The sequence below is a fragment of the Phalangium opilio genome, unplaced genomic scaffold, assembly GCF_054372755.1.
Source record: "Phalangium opilio isolate 3A_F unplaced genomic scaffold, DU_Popi_V2 ptg000031l_1, whole genome shotgun sequence".
Classification (NCBI taxonomy): domain Eukaryota; kingdom Metazoa; phylum Arthropoda; class Arachnida; order Opiliones; family Phalangiidae; genus Phalangium; species Phalangium opilio.
Genome location: NW_028324158.1, coordinates 631,537 through 658,435, shown reverse-complemented (window position 1 = coordinate 658,435; position 26,899 = coordinate 631,537). Strand labels below are relative to the sequence as shown.

At 36.9% G+C, this 26,899-nt stretch overlaps 2 long non-coding RNA genes and 6 other non-coding genes across 8 annotated transcripts; all 8 read left to right on the top strand.

The window, feature by feature from the left end:
• Nucleotides 1-12,260: 12,260 nt before the first annotated feature.
• Nucleotides 12,261-12,333, top strand: TRNAF-GAA (transfer RNA phenylalanine (anticodon GAA)). Its single transcript has one exon. It is a non-coding gene; the product is annotated as a tRNA-Phe (tRNA).
• A 221-nt stretch (nucleotides 12,334-12,554) lies between these two features.
• On the top strand, nucleotides 12,555-12,627 carry TRNAN-GUU (transfer RNA asparagine (anticodon GUU)). The gene has a single exon. It is a non-coding gene; the product is annotated as a tRNA-Asn (tRNA).
• Nucleotides 12,628-12,994: 367 nt separating this feature from the next.
• TRNAN-AUU (transfer RNA asparagine (anticodon AUU)) lies at nucleotides 12,995-13,067 on the top strand. The gene has a single exon. It is a non-coding gene; the product is annotated as a tRNA-Asn (tRNA).
• A 1,099-nt stretch (nucleotides 13,068-14,166) lies between these two features.
• Nucleotides 14,167-14,239, top strand: TRNAN-GUU (transfer RNA asparagine (anticodon GUU)). Its single transcript has one exon. It is a non-coding gene; the product is annotated as a tRNA-Asn (tRNA).
• A 361-nt stretch (nucleotides 14,240-14,600) lies between these two features.
• LOC149686601 (uncharacterized) lies at nucleotides 14,601-15,611 on the top strand. The gene is made up of 3 exons (XR_016383597.1): nucleotides 14,601-15,130; nucleotides 15,198-15,246; nucleotides 15,317-15,611. It is a non-coding gene; the product is annotated as an uncharacterized LOC149686601 (long non-coding RNA).
• Nucleotides 15,612-17,597: 1,986 nt separating this feature from the next.
• Nucleotides 17,598-17,947, top strand: LOC149686600 (uncharacterized). Its single transcript, XR_016383598.1, has 2 exons — nucleotides 17,598-17,649; nucleotides 17,761-17,947. It is a non-coding gene; the product is annotated as an uncharacterized LOC149686600 (long non-coding RNA).
• Nucleotides 17,948-19,135: 1,188 nt separating this feature from the next.
• Nucleotides 19,136-19,208, top strand: TRNAN-GUU (transfer RNA asparagine (anticodon GUU)). Its single transcript has one exon. It is a non-coding gene; the product is annotated as a tRNA-Asn (tRNA).
• A 1,684-nt stretch (nucleotides 19,209-20,892) lies between these two features.
• On the top strand, nucleotides 20,893-20,965 carry TRNAN-GUU (transfer RNA asparagine (anticodon GUU)). The gene has a single exon. It is a non-coding gene; the product is annotated as a tRNA-Asn (tRNA).
• Nucleotides 20,966-26,899: the final 5,934 nt, after the last annotated feature.

Sequence of the window (26,899 nt, the reverse complement as noted above, 5' to 3'; positions counted from 1 at the left end):
ATCAATCGAGATGAAATCACTTTTAATGAGTATTTTATAAGTATTTAAGCTAAATTCGGTCAAAAATTTGTCCAGAAAAAAATGCATTGAAAAGTGTACCGAAAAAATCGCATGTTTTCTTCTTCAAGATACAAAATCCGTAACAACGATTTCTTATTAAAAATTGAATTTGAACAGTTTTTTGAATGAATATCGTTACATTTGCTTGAATTAAAGCAAAAAGTAAAAAAATAATGGTTTCATTGGCTATATTTGAAAATAGTGAAAAAATTCTCAAAATGTGCTACTCTGGTCGAGAAACGTCGATTTTGAAAATGTTATTAAAAATCGAGGTACATTTTTATTTATTGATCAATCGAGATGAAATCACTTTTAATGAGTATTTTATAGGTAAATAAGCATAATTCCGTCAAAAATTTGTCCAGAAAAAAATGCATTTAAAAGTGTACCGAAAAAATCGCATGTTTTTTTCTTGAAGATTCAAAATCCGTAACAACGATTTCTTATTGAAAATTGAATTTGAACAGTTTATTGAATGAATATCGTTACATTTGCATGAATTAAAACAAAAAGTACAAAAATTATGGTTTCAGTGATTTTTTTTGAAAATAGTGAAATAATTCTCAAAATGTGCTTCTCTGGTCGAGAAACGTCGATTTTGAAAATGTTATTAAAAATCGAGGTACATTTTTATTTATTGATCAATCGAGATGAAATCACTTTTAATGAGTATTTTATAGGTAATAAGCATAATTCCGTCAAAAATTTGTCCAGAAAAAAATGCATTTAAAAGTGTACCGAAAAAATCGCATGTTTTTTTCTTGAAGATTCAAAATCCGTAACAACGATTTCTTATTGAAAATTGAATTTGAACAGTTTATTGAATGAATATCGTTACATTTGCATGAATTAAAACAAAAAGTACAAAAATTATGGTTTCAGTGATTTTTTTTGAAAATAGTGAAATAATTCTCAAAATGTGCTTCTCTGGTCGAGAAACGTCGATTTTGAAAATGTTATTAAAAATCGAGGTACATTTTTATTTATTGATCAATCGAGATGAAATCACTTTTAATGAGTATTTTATAGGTAATAAGCATAATTCCGTCAAAAATTTGTCCAGAAAAAAATGCATTCAAAAGTGTACCGAAAAAATCGCATGTTTTTTTTCTTCAAGATACAAAATCCGTGAACACGATTTCTTATTGAAAATTGAATTTTAACAGTTTTTTGAATGAATGTCGTTACATTTGCTTGGATTAAAGCAAATGTACAAAAGTAATGGTTTCAGTGATTATATTTGAAAATAGTGAAAAAATTCTCAAAATGTGCTTCTCTGGTCGAGAAACGTCGATTTTGAAAATGTTATTAAAAATCGAGGTACATTTTTATTTATTGATCAATCGAGATGAAATCACTTTTAATGAGTATTTTATAGATAATTAAGCTGAATTCGGTCAAAAATTTGTCCAGAAGAAAATGCATTAAAAAGTGTACTAAAAAATCGCATGATTTTTTTCTTCAAGATACAAAATGCGTGACAACGATTTCTTATTGAAAATTGAATTTGAACAGTTTATTGAATGAATATCGTTACATTTGCTTGAATTAAAGCAAAAAGTAAAAAAATAATGGTTTCATTGGCTATATTTGAAAATAGTGAAAAAATTCTCAAAATGTGCTTCTCTGGTCGAGAAACGTCGATTTTGAAAATGTTATTAAAAATCGAGGTACATTTTTATTTATTGATCAATCGAGATGAAATCACTTTTAATGAGTATTTTATAGGTAAATAAGCTAAATTCGGTCAAATATTTGTCTTGAAAAAAATGCATTCAAAAGTGTACCGAAAAAATCGCATGTTTTTTTCTTGAAGATACAAAATCCGTAACAACGATTTCTTATTGAAAATTGAATTTGAACAGTTTATTGAATGAATATCGTTACATTTGCTTGAATTAAAGCAAAAAATAAAAAAATAATGGTTTCATTGGTTATATTTTAAAATAGTGAAAAAATTCTCAAAATGTGCTTCTCTGGTCGAGAAACGTCGATTTTGAAAATGTTGTAAAAAAACGAGGTACATTTTTATTTATTGATCAATCGAGATGAAATCACTTTTAATGAGTATTTTATAGATAATTAAGCTGAATTCGGTCAAAAATTTGTCCAGAAGAAAATGCATTAAAAAGTGTACTAAAAAATCGCATGATTTTTTTCTTCAAGATACAAAATGCGTGACAACGATTTCTTATTGAAAATTGAATTTGAACAGTTTATTGAATGAATATCGTTACATTTGCTTGAATTAAAGCAAAAAGTAAAAAAATAATGGTTTCATTGGCTATATTTGAAAATAGTGAAAAAATTCTCAAAATGTGCTTCTCTGGTCGAGAAACGTCGATTTTGAAAATGTTATTAAAAATCGAGGTACATTTTTATTTATTGATCAATCGAGATGAAATCACTTTTAATGAGTATTTTATAGTTAAATAAGCTGAATTGGGTCATAAATATGTCCAGAAAATAATGCATTAAAAAGTGTACCGAAAAAATCGCATGTTTTTTTCTTCAAGATACAAAATCCGTGACAACGATTTCTTATTGAAAATTTAATTTGAACAGTTTTTTGAATGAATATCGTTACATTTGCTTGAATTAAAGCAAAAAGTAAAAAAATAATGGTTTCATTGGCTATATTTGAAAATAGTGAAAAAATTCTCAAAATGTGCTTCTCTGGTCGAGAAACGTCGATTTTGAAAATGTTATAAAAAAACGAGGTACATTTTTATTTATTGATCAATCGAGATGAAATCACTTTTAATGAGTATTTTATAAGTATTTAAGCTAAATTCGGTCAAGAATTTGTCCAGAAAAAAATGCATTGAAAAGTGTACCGAAAAAATCGCATGTTTTTTTCTTCAAGATACAAAATCCGTAACAACGATTTCTTATTGAAAATTGAATTTGAACAGTTTTTTGAATGAATAACGTTACATTTGCTTGAATTAAAGCAAAAAGTACAAAAATAATGGTTTCAGTGATTATATTTGAAAATAGTGAAAAAATTCTCAAAATGTGCTTCTCTGGTCGAGAAAGGTCGATTTTGAAAATGTTATTAAAAAACGAGGTACATTTTTATTTATTGATCAATCGAGATGAAATCACTTTTAATGAGTATTTTATAAGTATTTAAGCTAAATTCGGTCAAAAATTTGTCCAGAAAAAAATGCATTGAAAAGTGTACCGAAAAAATCGCATGTTTTCTTCTTCAAGATACAAAATCCGTAACAACGATTTCTTATTAAAAATTGAATTTGAACAGTTTTTTGAATGAATATCGTTACATTTGCTTGAATTAAAGCAAAAAGTAAAAAAATAATGGTTTCATTGGCTATATTTGAAAATAGTGAAAAAATTCTCAAAATGTGCTACTCTGGTCGAGAAACGTCGATTTTGAAAATGTTATTAAAAATCGAGGTACATTTTTATTTATTGATCAATCGAGATGAAATCACTTTTAATGAGTATTTTATAGGTAAATAAGCATAATTCCGTCAAAAATTTGTCCAGAAAAAAATGCATTTAAAAGTGTACCGAAAAAATCGCATGTTTTTTTCTTGAAGATTCAAAATCCGTAACAACGATTTCTTATTGAAAATTGAATTTGAACAGTTTATTGAATGAATATCGTTACATTTGCATGAATTAAAACAAAAAGTACAAAAATTATGGTTTCAGTGATTTTTTTTGAAAATAGTGAAATAATTCTCAAAATGTGCTTCTCTGGTCGAGAAACGTCGATTTTGAAAATGTTATTAAAAATCGAGGTACATTTTTATTTATTGATCAATCGAGATGAAATCACTTTTAATGAGTATTTTATAGGTAATAAGCATAATTCCGTCAAAAATTTGTCCAGAAAAAAATGCATTCAAAAGTGTACCGAAAAAATCGCATGTTTTTTTTCTTCAAGATACAAAATCCGTGAACACGATTTCTTATTGAAAATTGAATTTTAACAGTTTTTTGAATGAATGTCGTTACATTTGCTTGGATTAAAGCAAATGTACAAAAGTAATGGTTTCAGTGATTATATTTGAAAATAGTGAAAAAATTCTCAAAATGTGCTTCTCTGGTCGAGAAACGTCGATTTTGAAAATGTTATTAAAAATCGAGGTACATTTTTATTTATTGATCAATCGAGATGAAATCACTTTTAATGAGTATTTTATAGATAATTAAGCTGAATTCGGTCAAAAATTTGTCCAGAAGAAAATGCATTAAAAAGTGTACTAAAAAATCGCATGATTTTTTTCTTCAAGATACAAAATGCGTGACAACGATTTCTTATTGAAAATTGAATTTGAACAGTTTATTGAATGAATATCGTTACATTTGCTTGAATTAAAGCAAAAAGTAAAAAAATAATGGTTTCATTGGCTATATTTGAAAATAGTGAAAAAATTCTCAAAATGTGCTTCTCTGGTCGAGAAACGTCGATTTTGAAAATGTTATTAAAAATCGAGGTACATTTTTATTTATTGATCAATCGAGATGAAATCACTTTTAATGAGTATTTTATAGGTAAATAAGCTAAATTCGGTCAAATATTTGTCTTGAAAAAAATGCATTCAAAAGTGTACCGAAAAAATCGCATGTTTTTTTCTTGAAGATACAAAATCCGTAACAACGATTTCTTATTGAAAATTGAATTTGAACAGTTTATTGAATGAATATCGTTACATTTGCTTGAATTAAAGCAAAAAATAAAAAAATAATGGTTTCATTGGTTATATTTGAAAATAGTGAAAAAATTCTCAAAATGTGCTTCTCTGGTCGAGAAACGTCGATTTTGAAAATGTTGTAAAAAAACGAGGTACATTTTTATTTATTGATCAATCGAGATGAAATCACTTTTAATGAGTATTTTATAAGTATTTAAGCTAAATTCGGTCAAAAATTTGTCCAGAAAAAAATGCATTGAAAAGTGTACCGAAAAAATCACATGTTTTTTTCTTCAAGATACAAAATCCGTAACAACGATTTCTTATTGAAAATTGAATTTGAACAGTTTTTTGAATGAATAACGTTACATTTGCTTGAATTAAAGCAAAAAGTACAAAAATAATGGTTTCAGTGATTATATTTGAAAATAGTGAAAAAATTCTCAAAATGTGCTTCTCTGGTCGAGAAAGGTCGATTTTGAAAATGTTATTAAAAAACGAGGTACATTTTTATTTATTGATCAATCGAGATGAAATCACTTTTAATGAGTATTTTATAAGTATTTAAGCTAAATTCGGTCAAAAATTTGTCCAGAAAAAAATGCATTGAAAAGTGTACCGAAAAAATCGCATGTTTTCTTCTTCAAGATACAAAATCCGTAACAACGATTTCTTATTAAAAATTGAATTTGAACAGTTTTTTGAATGAATATCGTTACATTTGCTTGAATTAAAGCAAAAAGTAAAAAAATAATGGTTTCATTGGCTATATTTGAAAATAGTGAAAAAATTCTCAAAATGTGCTACTCTGGTCGAGAAACGTCGATTTTGAAAATGTTATTAAAAATCGAGGTACATTTTTATTTATTGATCAATCGAGATGAAATCACTTTTAATGAGTATTTTATAGGTAAATAAGCATAATTCCGTCAAAAATTTGTCCAGAAAAAAATGCATTTAAAAGTGTACCGAAAAAATCGCATGTTTTTTTCTTGAAGATTCAAAATCCGTAACAACGATTTCTTATTGAAAATTGAATTTGAACAGTTTATTGAATGAATATCGTTACATTTGCATGAATTAAAACAAAAAGTACAAAAATTATGGTTTCAGTGATTTTTTTTGAAAATAGTGAAATAATTCTCAAAATGTGCTTCTCTGGTCGAGAAACGTCGATTTTGAAAATGTTATTAAAAATCGAGGTACATTTTTATTTATTGATCAATCGAGATGAAATCACTTTTAATGAGTATTTTATAGGTAATAAGCATAATTCCGTCAAAAATTTGTCCAGAAAAAAATGCATTCAAAAGTGTACCGAAAAAATCGCATGTTTTTTTTCTTCAAGATACAAAATCCGTGAACACGATTTCTTATTGAAAATTGAATTTTAACAGTTTTTTGAATGAATGTCGTTACATTTGCTTGGATTAAAGCAAATGTACAAAAGTAATGGTTTCAGTGATTATATTTGAAAATAGTGAAAAAATTCTCAAAATGTGCTTCTCTGGTCGAGAAACGTCGATTTTGAAAATGTTATTAAAAATCGAGGTACATTTTTATTTATTGATCAATCGAGATGAAATCACTTTTAATGAGTATTTTATAGATAATTAAGCTGAATTCGGTCAAAAATTTGTCCAGAAGAAAATGCATTAAAAAGTGTACTAAAAAATCGCATGATTTTTTTCTTCAAGATACAAAATGCGTGACAACGATTTCTTATTGAAAATTGAATTTGAACAGTTTATTGAATGAATATCGTTACATTTGCTTGAATTAAAGCAAAAAGTAAAAAAATAATGGTTTCATTGGCTATATTTGAAAATAGTGAAAAAATTCTCAAAATGTGCTTCTCTGGTCGAGAAACGTCGATTTTGAAAATGTTATTAAAAATCGAGGTACATTTTTATTTATTGATCAATCGAGATGAAATCACTTTTAATGAGTATTTTATAGGTAAATAAGCTAAATTCGGTCAAATATTTGTCTTGAAAAAAATGCATTCAAAAGTGTACCGAAAAAATCGCATGTTTTTTTCTTGAAGATACAAAATCCGTAACAACGATTTCTTATTGAAAATTGAATTTGAACAGTTTATTGAATGAATATCGTTACATTTGCTTGAATTAAAGCAAAAAATAAAAAAATAATGGTTTCATTGGTTATATTTGAAAATAGTGAAAAAATTCTCAAAATGTGCTTCTCTGGTCGAGAAACGTCGATTTTGAAAATGTTGTAAAAAAACGAGGTACATTTTTATTTATTGATCAATCGAGATGAAATCACTTTTAATGAGTATTTTATAAGTATTTAAGCTAAATTCGGTCAAAAATTTGTCCAGAAAAAAATGCATTGAAAAGTGTACCGAAAAAATCACATGTTTTTTTCTTCAAGATACAAAATCCGTAACAACGATTTCTTATTGAAAATTGAATTTGAACAGTTTTTTGAATGAATAACGTTACATCTGCTTGAATTAAAGCAAAAAGTACAAAAATAATGGTTTCATTGGCTATATTTGAAAATAGTGAAAAAATTCTCAAAATGTGCTTCTCTGGTCGAGAAAGGTCGATTTTGAAAATGTTATTAAAAAACGAGATACATTTTTATTTATTGATCAATCGAGATGAAATCACTTTTAATGAGTATTTTATAAGTATTTAAGCTAAATTCGGTCAAAAATTTGTCCAGAAAAAAATGCATTGAAAAGTGTACCGAAAAAATCGCATGTTTTTTCTTCAAGATACAAAATCCGTGAACACGATTTCTTATTGAAAATTGAATTTTAACAGTTTTTTGAATGAATGTCGTTACATTTGCTTGAATTAAAGCAAAAAGTAAAAAAATAATGGTTTTATTGGCTATATTTGAAAATAGTGAAAAAATTCTCAAAATGTGCTTCTCTGGTCGAGAAACGTCGATTTTGAAAATGTTATTAAAAATCGAGGTACATTTTTATTTATTGATCAATCGAGATGAAATCACTTTTAATGAGTATTTTATAGATAATTAAGCTGAATTCGGTCAAAAATTTGTCCAGACAAAAATCGCATGTTTTTTTTCTTCAAGATACAAAATCCGTGACAACGATTTCTTATTGAAAATTGAATTTGAACAGTTTTTTGAATGAATATCGTTACATTTGCTTGAATTAAAGCAAAAAGTAAAAAAATAATGGTTTCATTGGCTATATTTGAAAATAGTGAAATAATTCTCAAAATGTGCTTCTCTGGTCGAGAAACGTCGATTTTGAAAATGTTATTAAAAATCGAGGTACATTTTTATTTATTGATCAATCGAGATGAAATCACTTTTAATGAGTATTTTATAGGTAAATGAGCATAATTCCGTCAAAAATTTGTCCAGAAAAAAATGCATTCAAAAGTGTACCGAAAAAATCGCATGTTTTTTTTCTTCAAGATACAAAATCCGTGAACACGATTTCTTATTGAAAATTGAATTTTAACAGTTTATTGAATGAATATCGTTACATTTGCTTGAATTAAAGCAAAAAGTAAAAAAATAATGGTTTCATTGGCTATATTTGAAAATAGTGAAAAAATCTCAAAATGTGCTTCTCTGGTCGAGAAACGTCGATTTTGAAAATGTTATTAAAAATCGAGGTACATTTTTATTTATTGATCAATCGAGATGAAATCACTTTTAATGAGTATTTTATAGGTAAATAAGCTAAATTCGGTCAAAAATTTGTCCAGAAAAAAATGCATTCAAAAGTGTACCGAAAAAATCGCATGTTTTTTTCTTGAAGATACAAAATCCGTAACAACGATTTCTTATTGAAAATTGAATTTGAACAGTTTTTTGAATGAATAACGTTACATTTGCTTGAATTAAAGCAAAAAGTAAAAAAATAATGGTTTCATTGGCTATATTTGAAAATAGTGAAAAAAATCTCAAAATGTGCTTCTCTGGTCGAGAAACGTCGATTTTGAAAATGTTATTAAAAATCGAGGTACATTTTTATTTATTGATCAATCGAGATGAAATCACATTTAATGAGTATTTTATAGGTAAATAAGCTAAATTCGGTCAAAAATTTGTCCAGAAAAAAATGCATTCAAAAGTGTACCGAAAAAATCGCATGTTTTTTTCTTGAAGATACAAAATCCGTAACAACGATTTCTTATTGAAAATTGAATTTGAACAGTTTTTTGATGAATATCGTTACATTTGCATGAATTAAAACAAAAAGTACAAAAATAATGGTTTCAGTGATTTTTTTGAAAATAGTGAAAAAATTCTCAAAATGTGCTTCTCTGGTCGAGAAACGTCGATTTTGAAAATGTTATTAAAAATCGAGGTACATTTTTATTTATTGATCAATCGAGATGAAATCACTTTTAATGAGTATTTTATAGTTAAATAAGCTGAATTGGGTCATAAATATGTCCAGAAAATAATGCATTAAAAAGTGTACCGAAAAAATCGCATGTTTTTTCTTCAAGATACAAAATCCGTGACAACGATTTCTTATTGAAAATTGAATTTGAACAGTTTTTTGAATGAATATCGTTACATTTGCTTGAATTAAAGCAAAAAGTAAAAAAATAATGGTTTCATTGGCTATATTTGAACATAGTGAAAAAATTCTCAAAATGTGCTTCTCTGGTCGAGAAACGTCGATTTTGAAAATGTTATTAAAAATCGAGGTACATTTTTATTTATTGATCAATCGAGATGAAATCACTTTTAATGAGTATTTTATAGGTAAATAAGCATAATTCCGTCAAAAATTTGTCCAGAAAAAAATGCAGTCAAAAGTGTACCGAAAAAATCGCATGTTTTTTTTCTTCAAGATACAAAATCCGTGACAACGATTTCTTATTGAAAATTTAATTTGAACCGTTTTTTGAATGAATAACGTTACATTTGCTTGAATTAAAGCAAAAAGTAAAAAAATAATGGTTTCATTGGCTATATTTGAAAATAGTGAAAAAATCTCAAAATGTGCTTCTCTGGTCGAGAAACGTCGATTTTGAAAATGTTATTAAAAATCGAGGTACATTTTTATTTATTGATCAATCGAGATGAAATCACTTTTAATGAGTATTTTATAGGTAAATAAGCTAAATTCGGTCAAAAATTTGTCCAGAAAAAAATGCATTCAAAAGTGTACCGAAAAAATCGCATGTTTTTTTCTTGAAGATACAAAATCCGTAACAACGATTTCTTATTGAAAATTGAATTTGAACAGTTTTTTGAATGAATAACGTTACATTTGCTTGAATTAAAGCAAAAAGTAAAAAAATAATGGTTTCATTGGCTATATTTGAAAATAGTGAAAAAATTCTCAAAATGTGCTTCTCTGGTCGAGAAACGTCGATTTTGAAAATGTTATTAAAAATCGAGGTACATTTTTATTTATTGATCAATCGAGATGAAATCACTTTTAATGAGTATTTTATAGTTAAATAAGCTGAATTGGGTCATAAATATGTCCAGAAAATAATGCATTAAAAAGTGTACCGAAAAAATCGCATGTTTTTTCTTCAAGATACAAAATCCGTGACAACGATTTCTTATTGAAAATTGAATTTGAACAGTTTTTTGAATGAATATCGTTACATTTGCTTGAATTAAAGCAAAAAGTAAAAAAATAATGGTTTCATTGGCTATATTTGAACATAGTGAAAAAATTCTCAAAATGTGCTTCTCTGGTCGAGAAACGTCGATTTTGAAAATGTTATTAAAAATCGAGGTACATTTTTATTTATTGATCAATCGAGATGAAATCACTTTTAATGAGTATTTTATAGGTAAATAAGCATAATTCCGTCAAAAATTTGTCCAGAAAAAAATGCAGTCAAAAGTGTACCGAAAAAATCGCATGTTTTTTTTCTTCAAGATACAAAATCCGTGACAACGATTTCTTATTGAAAATTTAATTTGAACAGTTTTCTGAATGAATAACGTTACATTTGCTTGAATTAAAGCAAAAAGTAAAAAAATAATGGTTTCATTGGCTATATTTGAAAATAGTGAAAAAAATCTCAAAATGTGCTTCTCTGGTCGAGAAACGTCGATTTTGAAAATGTTATTAAATATCGAGGTACATTTTTATTTATTGATCAATCGAGATGAAATCACTTTTAATGAGTATTTTATAGGTAAATAAGCTAAATTCGGTCAAAAATTTGTCCAGAAAAAAATGCATTCAAAAGTGTACCGAAAAAATCGCATGTTTTTTTCTTGAAGATACAAAATCCGTAACAACGATTTCTTATTGAAAATTGAATTTGAACAGTTTTTTGATGAATATCGTTACATTTGCATGAATTAAAACAAAAAGTACAAAAACTATGGTTTCAGTGATTTTTTTTGAAAATTGTGAAAAAATTCTCAAAATGTGCTTCTCTGGTCGAGAAACGTCGATTTTGAAAATGTTATTAAAAATCGAGGTACATTTTTATTTATTGATCAATCGAGATGAAATCACTTTTAATGAGTATTTTATAGGTAAGTAAGCATAATTCCGTCAAAAATTTGTCCAGAAAAAAATGCAGTCAAAAGTGTACCGAAAAAATCGCATGTTTTTTTTCTTCAAGATACAAAATCCGTGACAACGATTTCTTATTGAAAATTTAATTTGAACAGTTTTTTGAATGAATAACGTTACATTTGCTTGAATTAAAGCAAAAAGTAAAAAAATAATGGTTTCATTGGCTATATTTGAAAATAGTGAAAAAATCTCAAAATGTGCTTCTCTGGTCGAGAAACGTCGATTTTGAAAATGCTATTAAAAATCGAGGTACATTTTTATTTATTGATCAATCGAGATGAAATCACTTTTAATGAGTATTTTATAGGTAAATAAGCTAAATTCGGTCAAAAATTTGTCCAGAAAAAAATGCATTCAAAAGTGTACCGAAAAAATCGCATGTTTTTTTCTTGAAGATCCAAAATCCGTAACAACGATTTCTTATTGAAAATTGAATTTGAACAGTTTTTTGAATGAATAACGTTACATTTGCTTGAATTAAAGCAAAAAGTAAAAAAATAATGGTTTCATTGGCTATATTTGAAAATAGTGAAAAAAATCTCAAAATGTGCTTCTCTGGTCGAGAAACGTCGATTTTGAAAATGTTATTAAAAATCGAGGTACATTTTTATTTATTGATCAATCGAGATGAAATCACTTTTAATGAGTATTTTATAGGTAAATAAGCTAAATTCGGTCAAAAATTTGTCCAGAAAAAAATGCATTCAAAAGTGTACCGAAAAAATCGCATGTTTTTTTCTTGAAGATACAAAATCCGTAACAACGATTTCTTATTGAAAATTGAATTTGAACAGTTTTTTGATGAATATCGTTACATTTGCTTGAATTAAAGCAAAAAGTAAAAAAATAATGGTTTCATTGGCTATATTTGAAAATAGTGTAAAAATTCTCAAAATGTGCTTCTCTGGTCGAGAAACGTCGATTTTGAAAATGTTATTAATGTGAGGTCTCAGATGTGACGTAAAAAGTCAAAGTTTTTCCACAATACCAGACGACCATTTAATTTTTGAGCTTCCGTGGCGCAATGGTTAGCGCGTTCGGCTGAAAACCGAAAGGTTGGTGGTTCGAGCCCACCCGGGAGCGGTGTTGTGAGCTCTCACATGTAACGTAAAAAGCCAAAGTGTTTCCACAATACCCGACGACCATTTAATTTTTGGGCTTCCGTGGCGCAATGGTTAGCGCGTTCGGCTGTTAACCGAAAGGTTGGTGGTTCGAGCCCATCCGTGAGCGGTGTTGTGAGGTCTCAGACGTTACGTAAAAAGTCAAAGTTTTTCCACAATACCTGACGAACATTTAATTTTTGGGCTTCCGTGGCGCAATGGTTAGCGCGTTCGGCTGTTAACCGAAAGGTTGGTGGTTCGAGCCCACCCGGGAGCGGTGTTGTGAGATCTCACATGTAACGTAAAAATCCGAAGTTTTTCCACAATACCTGACGAACATTTAATCTTTGGGCTTCCGTTGCGCAATGGATATCGCCGTCGGCTGTTAACCGAAAGGTTGGTGGTTCGAGCCCATTCGGGAGCAGTGTTGTGAGGTCTTAGATGTAACGTAAAATTCAGAGTTTTTTAGAAATAACTGACAAACATTTAATTTTTGGGCTTTCGTAGCGCAATGGTTAGAGCGTTCAGCTGTTATTCGAAAGGTTTGTGGTTCGAGCTCATCCGGGAGCGGTGTTGTGAGGTCTCAGATGTGACGTAAAAAGTCAAAGTTTTTCCACAATACCTGACGACCATTTCATTTCTGAGCCTCCGTGGCGCAATGGTTAGCGCGTTCGGCTATTAACCGAAAGGTTGGTGGTTCGAGCCCACCCGGGAGCGGTGTTGTAAAATCTCAGATGTGACGTAAAAATCCAAAGTTTTCCACAATACCTGACGAACATTTAATTTTGGGCTTCCGTGGCGCAATGGTTAGCGCGTTCGGCTGTTAACCGAAAGGTTTGTGGTTCGATCCCATCCGGGAGCGGTGTTGTGAAGTCTCAGATGTGACGTAGAAAGTCAGAGTTTTTTCACAATACCTGACGACCATTTCATTTCTGAGCTTCCTTGGCTCGAAGGTTAGCGCGTTCGGATGTTAACCAAAAGGTTGGTGGTTCGAGCCCACCCGGGAGCCGTGTTGTGAAGTCTCAAATGTAACGTAAAAAGCCAAAGTTTTTCCACAATACCTGACGAACATTTAATCTTTGGGCTTCCGTGGCGCAATGGTTAGCGCGTTCGGCTGTTTACCGAAAGGTTGGTGTTTCGAGCCCACCCGGGAGCGGTTTTGTGAGCTCTCACATGTAACGTAAAAAGCCAAAGTGTTTCCACAATACCCGACGACCATTTAATTTTTGGGCTTCCGTGGCGCAATGGTTAGCGCGTTCCGCTGTTAACCGAAAGGTTAGTGGTTCGAGCCTATCCGAGAGCGGTGTTGTGAGGTCTCAGATGTGACGTAAAAAGTCAAAGTTTTTCCACAATACCTGACGAACATTTAATCTTTGGGCTTCCGTTGCGCAATGGTTAACGCCGTCGGCTTTTAACCGAAAGGTTGGTGGTTCGAGCCCATCCGGGAGCGGTGTTGTGAGGTCTTAGATGTAACGTAAAATTCAGAGATTTTTAAAAATATGTGACGAACATTTAATTTTTGGGCTTCCGGGGCGCAATGGTTAGCGCGTTCAGCTGTTATTCAAAAGGTTTGTGGTTCGAGCCCATCCGGGAGCTGTGTTGTGAGGTCTTAGATGTAACGTAAAATTCAGAGTTTTTTAAAAATAACTGACGAACATTTAATTTTTGGTCTTCCGTGGCGCAATGGTTAGAGCGTTCAGCTGTTATTCAAAAGTTTTGTGGTTCGAGCCCATCCACGAGCGGTGTTGTGAAGTCTCAGATGTGACGTAAAAAGTCAAAGTGTTTCCACAATACCTGACGAACATTTTAACTTTGGGCTTCCGTGGCGCAATGGTTAGCGCGTTCGGCTGTTAACCGAAAGGTTGGTGGTTCGAGCCCACCCGGGAGCGGTGTTGTGAGATCTCACATGTAACGTAAAAATCCAAAGTTTTTCCACAATACCTGACGAACATTTAATCTTTGGGCTTCCGTTGCGCAATGGTTAACGCCGTCGGCTGTTAACCGAAAGGTTGGTGGTTCGAGCCCATCCGGGAGCGGTGTTGTGAGGTCTTAGATGTAACGTAAAATTCAGAGTTTTTTAAAAATATGTGACGAGCATTTAATTTTTGGGCTTCCGTGGCGCAATGGTTAGCGCGTTCAGCTGTTATTCAAAAGGTTTGTGGTTCGAGCCCATCCGGGAGCGGTGTTTTGAAGTCTCGGATGTGACGTAAATAGTCAAAGTTTTTCCACAATACCTGACGAACATTTAAAGGTAGCGTCGGCGAGGTTTATTACCGATCTAGAACGCTAGATGGCGCTCGCGTTGGGGGCGGTGGCCTAAAATTTGAAAAAAGGACCATACCCTACGAGTGGATGAATCGCGTCACGTGGGTTACAAAGACTCTATTTGCCCCTCAACCTGGACTCCACGTATCAATATAAATGAAGCTCGCCTAGAGCGCAAAACCTTGCAGTCCATTTTGCATCCCTTTTCCTCATTCTTTCGTGACAGCGAGGAGCGGTTTTTCTTTTTCGCACCTGGGAACTTCTTTTATTCTTGGAATTTTTCTTTTTTTTTTGTACTATGCTGTTATAGTCATAGGAGAGGGGAAATTCGCGGAATTGAGAAATCATTCGACTTGGTTTGGTTGGGGGCTTTGGGCCGGGCGCGTTTAGCGATCGGTTAGGTATCTTTCTTAGGGACGGGATTTCAGAAAGACGGTTAGTAAGAAACGAATTGAGCTTTCTTCATATCCCATGAAGTCAATTGTGTTCGGAACTGTTTTATATGAAGATGATAGGTAACTATTAATAAAAGCATCAAAACTATATCCATGCCTGGATTTAATTCATGCTTTGTTTTATCAGGATAATTATTTTAGTGGTGTTTGGTAATGAACATCAAAAATAAAATGAGGTAAAAATCGAATGTTAAGTTTGGCCAATCTAAAAGATTAGTGACTAAACATTTTGTGACTTTTATATAGTACGTATACACCAGGACGTTACTGATAATTTAACAGGACGTGTGAATAATGTTTGAAATTATTGAGGTGGGAGAAGTTGCTCCCTCTCTCAGCTTTATCTTCAGTGCCATGTTTTGATTGTGAGGCATTCTACGTCAGCCAAGATGGTCAAACTGAACTGTAGCCTTTCTCCCTGCAGCCTCTTGGCTTAGTAACACTGGGAGAACCAAAATGAAATTGAACTGGGTTACTGGACGCTTGGCAAAATTTAAATGGACACTCGCGATATTTTAAATGGACACTCGCGATATTTTAAATGGACGCTCGCGAAATTTTAAATGGACGCTCGCGAAATTTTAAATGGACGCTCGCGATATTTTAAATGGACGCTCGCGAAATTTTAAATGGACGCTCGCGAAATTTTAAATGGACGCTCGCGATATTTTAAATGGACGCTCCCGAAATTTTAAATGGACGCTCGCGATATTTTAAATGGACGCTCGCGATATTTTAAATGGACGCTCGCGATATTTTAAATGGACACTCGCGAAATTTTAAATGGACGCTCGCGATATTTTAAATGGACGCTCGCGATATTTTAAATGGACGCTCGCGATATTTTAAATGGACACTCGCGATATTTTAAATGGACACTCGTGATATTTTAAATGGACACTCGCGATATTTTAAGTGGACAGTCGCAATAGTTAGAATATTTTTTCAAACTTCGTATTTATAAAAACTTTTTGAGGATACAGTGTATAGACTAATGGTGGTAGAGAGGGGTGAAAACCGTGTATCCCTCCCTCTGGGCGCGCTTTTGTAAGAGAGGATACTGTACGCGCCCAGTAGGGGCATGACACTGAGCTAAGAGATAGGAGGTATGCCGTTTGCATAGGTAGTACTGCCATTACTCTATATCGGGCCTGACTTCAGTCTTACAACATCAGAACCAGTTTGTGTACCTGTACATGTATATAGACAAGCCTTTAGCAACTAGGGTTTTCTATACAATGTTGTGATTCTTTCTCGTATAACCGTGTCTAATCATAGAGCTGTTAAACTGGCAGCTTCAAGAGGGAAAGGGTGTAGCGCTTCAAACTATTGTATCTATAAATCGAGACAGGTTTGGGAGAGAATAGGTAGGCTAAAGACATTTTCTATGATTTAGGAAAGGAGAAAAAACTTATGCGTCATGCACTGCACAGCCTTAGACCATTGTTGGGTATTGTACAACCTTAGCACATTGCAAAATAATTTTGGTCTTTGTTAGCAACATCGAATGATAGATAATACCAGGTGGTAATTAGCAAAGGAGATGTATGCATTCATCCTTATTGGCATTAAGGGGTAGTATGGACTGGTACTTGCTTCGTTACTTTGAGTGGGGTAACTTGGGTAAGGGTGTGATGGTGTTGGAAAATTTTTGTGCCGGCTCGCTAAAAGCAAGGAGGATGAATAAGAGAGAAGACTCGTTTTGGAAATGTGGAAATAAAAACATGCATCGGCGCGTAAGCCGTTGGTAAAGGCTCACGTCACGTGATCGTTCTTGCAAACGAGGAATATTCAAAATTATAAACAAGCTGATGAGGCTAGAAAAAGGGGGCTTGAACGCATGGGCGAGAACGTACGCTCTCTTGCCGTGAGGGGGTCGTGGTAATCATGGTAACTGGGGAACGCCACAGTGTAATTTTATGAACTGCGGACTACGTGCATTTTGTCTGACTCTGAACCTCCTCTCTTATAAATCCGCCTTGCTACCTACCGTACAGACCATTTCGGAAATTAAATACGGTACCATTGCGGTATCCTCCTTGGCGCCAAGAAACCCCGCTAGATTCAGTGCGAGTTGGCTAGCCTCCCGCGAGCAGTGAACTCGGGCTCATTCTGGCGTCTCTTCTTGGCGCGAGGGAGAATACCCCAATGGCCGCCTCTCCCTTGTGGGTTGGTTACTCAGTATTTATATTCCGAAATTTTCTATAGTTTGTAGGTAAAGGGGGTCTGTAAACCAGAAATGTGGTTTTATTTTTGTTTGGGTTCTAAGAATTCCCTCCAGATCCATGAATGTATACCATTTCTCAGTCTTGGCGGATGGTGTTAATTTTGGGAGGGTAATTGAGGTTTTCCTACCCTTTTCTTAGTATCAACTCAGCTTTAAAGTGAAATTCCGGGTGGCTAGTGCTTCCCAAACACACCCATAATATCGGCCGGTTCTGACATTTCTACCTTGAATACAAGCTCATTCGTTCATTATTTTAAAAGGAGATAAAAGAAATGTTTAGGTGCATTGGAATGTGACCACCGAAGAAATGGAGATAGAATTCAGTCTCGTCGAGGGGCTACTCACTATTATGGTTACTGCAGTGATTATAACATTATTTAATCGCCACTTGTACCCAGAACAACTCGCCAATTACACATGGCAAAGGTAATTGTAAAGCGATTAACGAGTCATTTCATTTCAGAAAGAAGTATGTTCGAAACACTTCGCAATTATCACACGATATAAGGAATTAGATCGGGATAACCAAATCATTTCACGTCAGGTGTTCACAGGATATAAAGAAGGATCACGTCCCTTTCGTTTGAAGAACGTTCAAACCAATGTACTTTTTCAGTTTTTCCAAGAAATAAATAAAAATGCTCATTATATACTCTTGTTCAACCTCACTTGACAGTATTGTAAAAGTTGAGGAGCATTAGCCAATATATAATGGCAAGTACGGTTTCTCAAGTGCGGATAAACAGGAGTATAGATATTTGTCTCCATAGTTTCATTTTAAGTTAAAAATATCGAATCGAAAAAAATAGTGAATCTTTATAAAAGACCTTTCTATTCAAAGCTACTAGCCTTTAGCACATAGAGAGTGAGAAAATGGATTGAAAGGCGTGTGTATGGCATTGGGAAAAGGGAATAAAGGAATCAACTATAGGTGATTGGTTGTCCAACTATTCAGGTGGTCGAAGCTACCCTGCCCTTATTTGAAAAAAAAAGGGGGGGAGGTACCTCCTCCTTACAGAGAAAAAACGTAATAGTATTGCAATGTTAGGGGGTTTCAGTTTAAACCTTTGCCCTCTTAAAACTCCGAACCCCTTCTTGGTACCGCAGTCCCCAGGATAATCATGGCAGTAAGACTATAGAGTAATGGCACCTCCCTGCCTTTGGCTACGTTACGCTCTATGAGAAATTAACATGGAGTGCCACTACTCTATATAGGGGCAAAAAGAAAACCCAGTCTGGCGTTTTTCGTCCCCCCGTTTAACATTCTTAAGCTTTCCCTACCATCAACGGTCACGTGGCGCGGGCATCATCCATGGGGGAGGGGGGGTTTGGCGAACCTAAAGGAAGCGTGGCTTCACGACGAAGCCACCAACGACTGGTGCGGTAACGGATGGGGGAAAGGGGGGAGTAGAAAATTCGTTAGAAATAAACTGAGTTGCAAGCTTTTTCGCCTAGGCGGCAGCACATTTTCTCGGCGTTTGGAGCTACACAGGAAAGTTTCACTAAAGGGGCGCCAACCGAGCAGAGTTCCCCTTTAATCTTTGGGCTTCCGTTGCACAATGGTTAACGCCGTCGGCTGTTAACCGAAAGGTTGGTGGTTCGAGCCCATCCGGGAGCGGTGTTGTGAGGTCTTAGATGTAACGTAAAATTCAGAGTTTTTTAAAAATAACTGACGAACATTTAATTTTTGGTCTTCCGTGGCGCAATGGTTAGAGCGTTCAGCTGTTATTCAAAAGTTTTGTGGTTCGAGCCCATCCAGGAGCGGTGATGTGAAGTCTCAGATGTGACGTAAAAAGTCAAAGTTTTTCCACAATACCTGACGAACATTTAATCTTTGGGCTTCCGTGGCGCAATGGTTAGCGCGTTCGGCTGTTAACCGAAAGGTTGGTGGTTCGAGCCCACCCGGGAGCGGTGTTGTGAGATCTCACATGTAACGTAAAAATCCAAAGTTTTTCCACAATACCTGACGACCGTTTAATCTTTGGGCTTCCGTTGCACAATGGTTAACGCCGTCTATGTTAACCGAAAGGTTGGTGGTTCGAGCCCATCCGGGAGCGGTGTTGTGAGGTCTTAGATGTAACGTAAAATTCAGAGATTTTTAAAAATATGTGACGAACATTTAATCTTTGGGCTTCCGTGGCACAATGGTTAGCGCGTTCGGCTGTTAACTGAAAGGTTGGTGGTTCGAGACCATCCGGGAGCGGTGTTGTGAAATCTCACATGTAACGTAAAAAGCCAAAGTGTTTCCACAATACCCGACGACCATTTAATCTTTGGGCTTCCGTTGCACAATGGTTAACGCCGTCTATGTTAACCGAAAGGTTGGTGGTTCGAGCCCATCCGGGAGCGGTGTTGTGAGGTCTTAGATGTAACGTAAAATTCAGAGATTTTTAAAAATATGTGACGAACATTTAATCTTTGGGCTTCCGTGGCGCAATGGTTAGCGCGTTCGGCTGTTAACCGAAAGGTTGGTGGTTCGAGCTCACCCGGGAGCGGTGTTGTGAAATCTCACATGTAACGTAAAAAGCCAAAGTGTTTCCACAATACCCGACGACCATTTAATTTTTGGGCTTCCGTGGCGCAATGGTTAGCGCGTTCGGCTGTTAACCGAAAGGTTGGTGGTTCGAGCCCATCCGTGAGCGGTGTTGTGAGGTCTCGGATGTGACGTAAAAAGTCAAAGTTTTTCCACAATACCTGACGAACATTTCATTTCTGAGCTTCCTTGGCTCGAAGGTTAGCGCGTTCGGATGTTAACCAAAAGGTTGGTGGTTCGAGCCCACCCGGCTGCCGTGTTGTGAAGTCTCAAATGTAACGTAAAAAGCCAAAGTTTTTCCACAATACCTGACGACCGTTTAATTTTTGAGCTTCCGTGGCGCGATGGTTAGCGCGTTCGGCTGTTAACCGAAAGGTTGGTGGTTCGAGCCCACCCGGGGCGGTGTTGTGAGATCTCAAACGTAATGTCAAATGCCAAAGTTTTTCCACAATACCTGACGAACATTTAATCTTTGGGCTTCCGTTGCGCAATGGTTAACGCCGTCGGCTGTTAACCGAAAGGTTGGTGGTTCGAGCCCATCCGGGAGCGGTGTTGTGAGGTCTTAGATGTGACGTAAAATTCAGAGTTTTTTTAAAAATAACTGACGAACATTTAATTTTTGGGTTTCCGTGGCGCAATGGTTAGAGCGTTCAGCTGTTAACCGAAAGTTGGTGGTTCGAGACCACCCGGGAGCGGTGTTGTGAGCTCTCACATGTAACGTAAAAAGCCAAAGTTTTTCCACAATACCTGACGAACATTTAATCTTTGGGCTTCTGTTGCGCAATGGTTAACGCCGTCGGCTGTTAACCGAAAGGTTGGTGGTTCGAGCCCATCCGGGAGCGGTGTTGTGAGGTCTTAGATGTAACGTAAAATTCAGAGTTTTTTAAAAATACCTGACGAACATTTTATCTTTGGGCTTCTGTGGCGCAATGGTTAGCGCGTTCGGCTGTTAACCGAAAGGTTGGTGGTTCGAGCCCACCCGGGAGCGGTGTTGTGAGCTCTCACATGTAACGTAAAAAGCCAAAGTGTTTCCACAATACCCGACGACCATTTAATTTTTGGGCTTCCGTGGCGCAATGGTTAGCGCGTTCGGCTGTTAACCGAAAGGTTGGTGGTTCGAGCCCACCCGGGAGCGGTGTTGTGAGATCTCACATGTAACGTAAAAATCCAAAGTTTTTCCACAATACCTGACGAACATTTAATCTTTGGGCTTCCGTTGCGCAATGGGTAACGCCGTCGGCTGTTAACCGAAAGGTTGGTGGTTCGAGCCCATCCGGGAGCGGTGTTGTGAGGTCTTAGATGTAACGTAAAATTCAGAGTTTTTTAAAAATATGTGACGAACATTTAATTTTTGGGCTTCCGTGGCGCAATGGTTAGCGCGTTCAGCTGTTATTCAAAAGGTTTGTGGTTCGAGCCCATCCGGGAGCGGTGTTTTGAAGTCTCGGATGTGACGTAAAAAGTCAGAGTTTTTCCACAATACCTGACGAACATTTCGTTTCTGAGCTTCCTTGGCTCGAAGGTTAGCGCGTTCGGATGTTAACCAAAAGGTTGGTGGTTCGAGCCCACCCGGCTGCCGTGTTGTGAAGTCTCAAATGTAACGTAAAAAGCCAAAGTTTTTCCACAATACCTGACGACCGTTTAATCTTTGGGCTTCCGTTGCACAATGGTTAACGCCGTCTATGTTAACCGAAAGGTTGGTGGTTCGAGCCCATCCGGGAGCGGTGTTGTGAGGTCTTAGATGTAACGTAAAATTCAGAGTTTTTTAAAAATACCTGACGAACATTTTATCTTTGGGCTTCTGTGGCGCAATGGTTAGCGCGTTCGGCTGTTAACCGAAAGGTTGGTGGTTCGAGCCCACCCGGGAGCGGTGTTGTGAGCTCTCACATGTAACGTAAAAAGCCAAAGTGTTTCCACAATACCCGACGACCATTTAAAATTTGGGCTTCCGTGGCGCAATGGTTAGCGCGTTCGGCTGTTAACCGAAAGGTTGGTGGTTCGAGCCCATCCGTGAGCGGTGTTGTGAGGTCTCAGATGTGACGTAAAAAGTCAAAGTTTTTCCACAATACCTGACGAACATTTAATCTTTGGGCTTCCGTTGCGCAATGGTTAACGCCGTCGGCTGTTAACCGAAAGGTTGGTGGTTCGAGCCCATCCGGGAGCGGTGTTGTGAGGTCTTAGATGTGACGTAAAATTCAGAGTTTTTTAAAAATAACTGACGAACATTTAATTTTTGGGTTTCCGTGGCGCAATGGTTAGAGCGTTCAGCTGTTAACCGAAAGTTGGTGGTTCGAGCCCACCCGGGAGCGGTGTTGTGAGCTCTCACATGTAACGTAAAAATCCAAAGTTTTTCCACAATACCTGACGAACATTTAATCTTTGGGCTTCCGTTGCGCAATGGTTAACGCCGTCGGCTGTTAACCGAAAGGTTGGTGGTTCGAGCCCATCCGGGAGCGGTGTTGTGAGGTCTTAGATGTGACGTAAAATTCAGAGTTTTTTTAAAAATAACTGACGAACATTTAATTTTTGGGTTTCCGTGGCGCAATGGTTAGAGCGTTCAGCTGTTAACCGAAAGTTGGTGGTTCGAGACCTCCCGGGAGCGGTGTTGTGAGCTCTCACATGTAACGTAAAAAGCCAAAGTTTTTCCACAATACCTGACGAACATTTAATCTTTGGGCTTCCGTTGCACAATGGTTAACGCCGTCGGCTGTTAACCGAAAGGTTGGTGGTTCGAGCCCATCCGGGAGCGGTGTTGTGAGGTCTTAGATGTAACTTAAAATTCAGAGTTTTTTAAAAATATCTGACGAACATTTAATTTTTGGGCTTCCGTGGCGCAATGGTTAGCGCGTTCAGCTGTTATTCAAAAGGTTTGTGGTTCGAGCCCACCCGGGAGCGGTGTTTTGAAGTCTCGGATTTGACGTAAAAAGTCAGAGTTTTTCCACAATACCTGACGACCATTTCATTTCTGAGCTTCCTTGGCTCGAAGGTTTGCGCGTTCGAATGTTAACCAAAAGGTTGGTGGTTCGAGCCCACCCGGCTGCCGTGTTGTGAAGTCTCAAATGTAACGTAAAAAGCCAAAGTTTTTCCACAATACCTGACGACCGTTTAATCTTTGGGCTTCCGTTGCACAATGGTTAACGCCGTCTATGTTAACCGAAAGGTTGGTGGTTCGAGCCCATCCGGGAGCGGTGTTGTGAGGTCTTAGATGTAACGTAAAATTCAGAGATTTTTAAAAATATGTGACGAACATTTAATCTTTGGGCTTCCGTGGCACAATGGTTAGCGCGTTCGGCTGTTAACTGAAAGGTTGGTGGTTCGAGACCATCTGGGAGCGGTGTTGTGAAATCTCACATGTAACGTAAAAAGCCAAAGTGTTTCCACAATACCCGACGACCATTTAATCTTTGGGCTTCCGTTGCACAATGGTTAACGCCGTCTATGTTAACCGAAAGGTTGGTGGTTCGAGCCCATCCGGGAGCGGTGTTGTGAGGTCTTAGATGTAACGTAAAATTCAGAGATTTTTAAAAATATGTGACGAACATTTAATCTTTGGGCTTCCGTGGCGCAATGGTTAGCGCGTTCGGCTGTTAACCGAAAGGTTGGTGGTTCGAGCTCACCCGGGAGCGGTGTTGTGAAATCTCACATGTAACGTAAAAAGCCAAAGTGTTTCCACAATACCCGACGACCATTTAATTTTTGGGCTTCCGTGGCGCAATGGTTAGCGCGTTCGGCTGTTAACCGAAAGGTTGGTGGTTCGAGCCCATCCGTGAGCGGTGTTGTGAGGTCTCGGATGTGACGTAAAAAGTCAAAGTTTTTCCACAATACCTGACGAACATTTCATTTCTGAGCTTCCTTGGCTCGAAGGTTAGCGCGTTCGGATGTTAACCAAAAGGTTGGTGGTTCGAGCCCACCCGGCTGCCGTGTTGTGAAGTCTCAAATGTAACGTAAAAAGCCAAAGTTTTTCCACAATACCTGACGACCGTTTAATTTTTGAGCTTCCGTGGCGCGATGGTTAGCGCGTTCGGCTGTTAACCGAAAGGTTGGTGGTTCGAGCCCACCCGGGGCGGTGTTGTGAGATCTCAAACGTAATGTCAAATGCCAAAGTTTTTCCACAATACCTGACGAACATTTAATCTTTGGGCTTCCGTTGCGCAATGGTTAACGCCGTCGGCTGTTAACCGAAAGGTTGGTGGTTCGAGCCCATCCGGGAGCGGTGTTGTGAGGTCTTAGATGTAACGTAAAATTCAGAGTTTTTTAAAAATACCTGACGAACATTTTATCTTTGGGCTTCTGTGGCGCAATGGTTAGCGCGTTCGGCTGTTAACCGAAAGGTTGGTGGTTCGAGCCCACCCGGGAGCGGTGTTGTAAGCTCTCACATGTAACGTAAAAAGCCAAAGTGTTTCCACAATACCCGACGACCATTTAATTTTTGGGCTTCCGTGGCGCAATGGTTAGCGCGTTCGGCTGTTAACCGAAAGGTTGGTGGTTCGAGCCCATCCGTGAGCGGTGTTGTGAGGTCTCAGATGTGACGTAAAAAGTCAAAGTTTTTCCACAATACCTGACGAACATTTAATCTTTGGGCTTCCGTTGCGCAATGGTTAACGCCGTCGGCTGTTAACCGAAAGGTTGGTGGTTCGAGCCCATCCGGGAGCGGTGTTGTGAGGTCTTAGATGTGACGTAAAATTCAGAGTTTTTTAAAAATAACTGACGAACATTTAATTTTTGGGTTTCCGTGGCGCAATGGTTAGAGCGTTCAGCTGTTAACCGAAACTTGGTGGTTCGAGCCCACCCGGGAGCGGTGTTGTGAGCTCTCACATGTAACGTAAAAATCCAAAGTTTTTCCACAATACCTGACGAACATTTAATCTTTGGGCTTCCGTTGCGCAATGGTTAACGCCGTCGGCTGTTAACCGAAAGGTTGGTGGTTCGAGCCCATCCGGGAGCGGTGTTGTGAGGTCTTAGATGTAACGTAAAATTCAGAGTTTTTTAAAAATACCTGACGAACATTTTATCTTTGGGCTTCTGTGGCGCAATGGTTAGCGCGTTCGGCTGTTAACCGAAAGGTTGGTGGTTCGAGCCCACCCGGGAGCGGTGTTGTGAGCTCTCACATGTAACGTAAAAAGCCAAAGTGTTTCCACAATACCCGACGACCATTTAATTTTTGGGCTTCCGTGGCGCAATGGTTAGCGCGTTCGGCTGTTAACCGAAAGGTTGGTGGTTCGAGCCCATCCGTGAGCGGTGTTGTGAGGTCTCAGATGTGACGTAAAAAGTCAAAGTTTTTCCACAATACCTGACGAACATTTAATCTTTGGGCTACCGTTGCGCAATGGTTAACGCCGTCGGCTGTTAACCGAAAGGTTGGTGGTTCGAGCCCATCCGGGAGCGGTGTTGTGAGGTCTTAGATGTGACGTAAAATTCAGAGTTTTTTAAAAATAACTGACGAACATTTAATTTTTGGGTTTCCGTGGCGCAATGGTTAGAGCGTTCAGCTGTTAACCGAAAGTTGGTGGTTCGAGCCCACCCGGGAGCGGTGTTGTGAGCTCTCACATGTAACGTAAAAATCCAAAGTTTTTCCACAATACCTGACGAACATTTAATCTTTGGGCTTCCGTTGCGCAATGGTTAACGCCGTCGGCTGTTAACCGAAAGGTTGGTGGTTCGAGCCCATCCGGGAGCGGTGTTGTGAGGTCTTAGATGTAACGTAAAATTCAGAGTTTTTTAAAAATACCTGACGAACATTTTATCTTTGGGCTTCTGTGGCGCAATGGTTAGCGCGTTCGGCTGTTAACCGAAAGGTTGGTGGTTCGAGCCCACCCGGGAGCGGTGTTGTGAGCTCTCACATGTAACGTAAAAAGCCAAAGTGTTTCCACAATACCCGACGACCATTTAATTTTTGGGTTTCCGTGGCGCAATGGTTAGAGCGTTCAGCTGTTAACCGAAAGTTGGTGGTTCGAGCCCACCCGGGAGCGGTGTTGTGAGCTCTCACATGTAACGTAAAAATCCAAAGTTTTTCCACAATACCTGACGAACATTTAATCTTTGGGCTTCCGTTGCGCAATGGTTAACGCCGTCGGCTGTTAACCGAAAGGTTGGTGGTTCGAGCCCATCCGGGAGCGGTGTTGTGAGGTCTTAGATGTGACGTAAAATTCAGAGTTTTTTTAAAAATAACTGACGAACATTTAATTTTTGGGTTTCCGTGGCGCAATGGTTAGAGCGTTCAGCTGTTAACCGAAAGTTGGTGGTTCGAGACCTCCCGGGAGCGGTGTTGTGAGCTCTCACATGTAACGTAAAAAGCCAAAGTTTTTCCACAATACCTGACGAACATTTAATCTTTGGGCTTCCGTTGCACAATGGTTAACGCCGTCGGCTGTTAACCGAAAGGTTGGTGGTTCGAGCCCATCCGGGAGCGGTGTTGTGAGGTCTTAGATGTAACTTAAAATTCAGAGTTTTTTAAAAATATCTGACGAACATTTAATTTTTGGGCTTCCGTGGCGCAATGGTTAGCGCGTTCAGCTGTTATTCAAAAGGTTTGTGGTTCGAGCCCACCCGGGAGCGGTGTTTTGAAGTCTCGGATTTGACGTAAAAAGTCAGAGTTTTTCCACAATACCTGACGACCATTTCATTTCTGAGCTTCCTTGGCTCGAAGGTTTGCGCGTTCGAATGTTAACCAAAAGGTTGGTGGTTCGAGCCCACCCGGCTGCCGTGTTGTGAAGTCTCAAATGTAACGTAAAAAGCCAAAGTTTTTCCACAATACCTGACGACCGTTTAATCTTTGGGCTTCCGTTGCACAATGGTTAACGCCGTCTATGTTAACCGAAAGGTTGGTGGTTCGAGCCCATCCGGGAGCGGTGTTGTGAGGTCTTAGATGTAACGTAAAATTCAGAGATTTTTAAAAATATGTGACGAACATTTAATCTTTGGGCTTCCGTGGCACAATGGTTAGCGCGTTCGGCTGTTAACTGAAAGGTTGGTGGTTCGAGACCATCTGGGAGCGGTGTTGTGAAATCTCACATGTAACGTAAAAAGCCAAAGTGTTTCCACAATACCCGACGACCATTTAATCTTTGGGCTT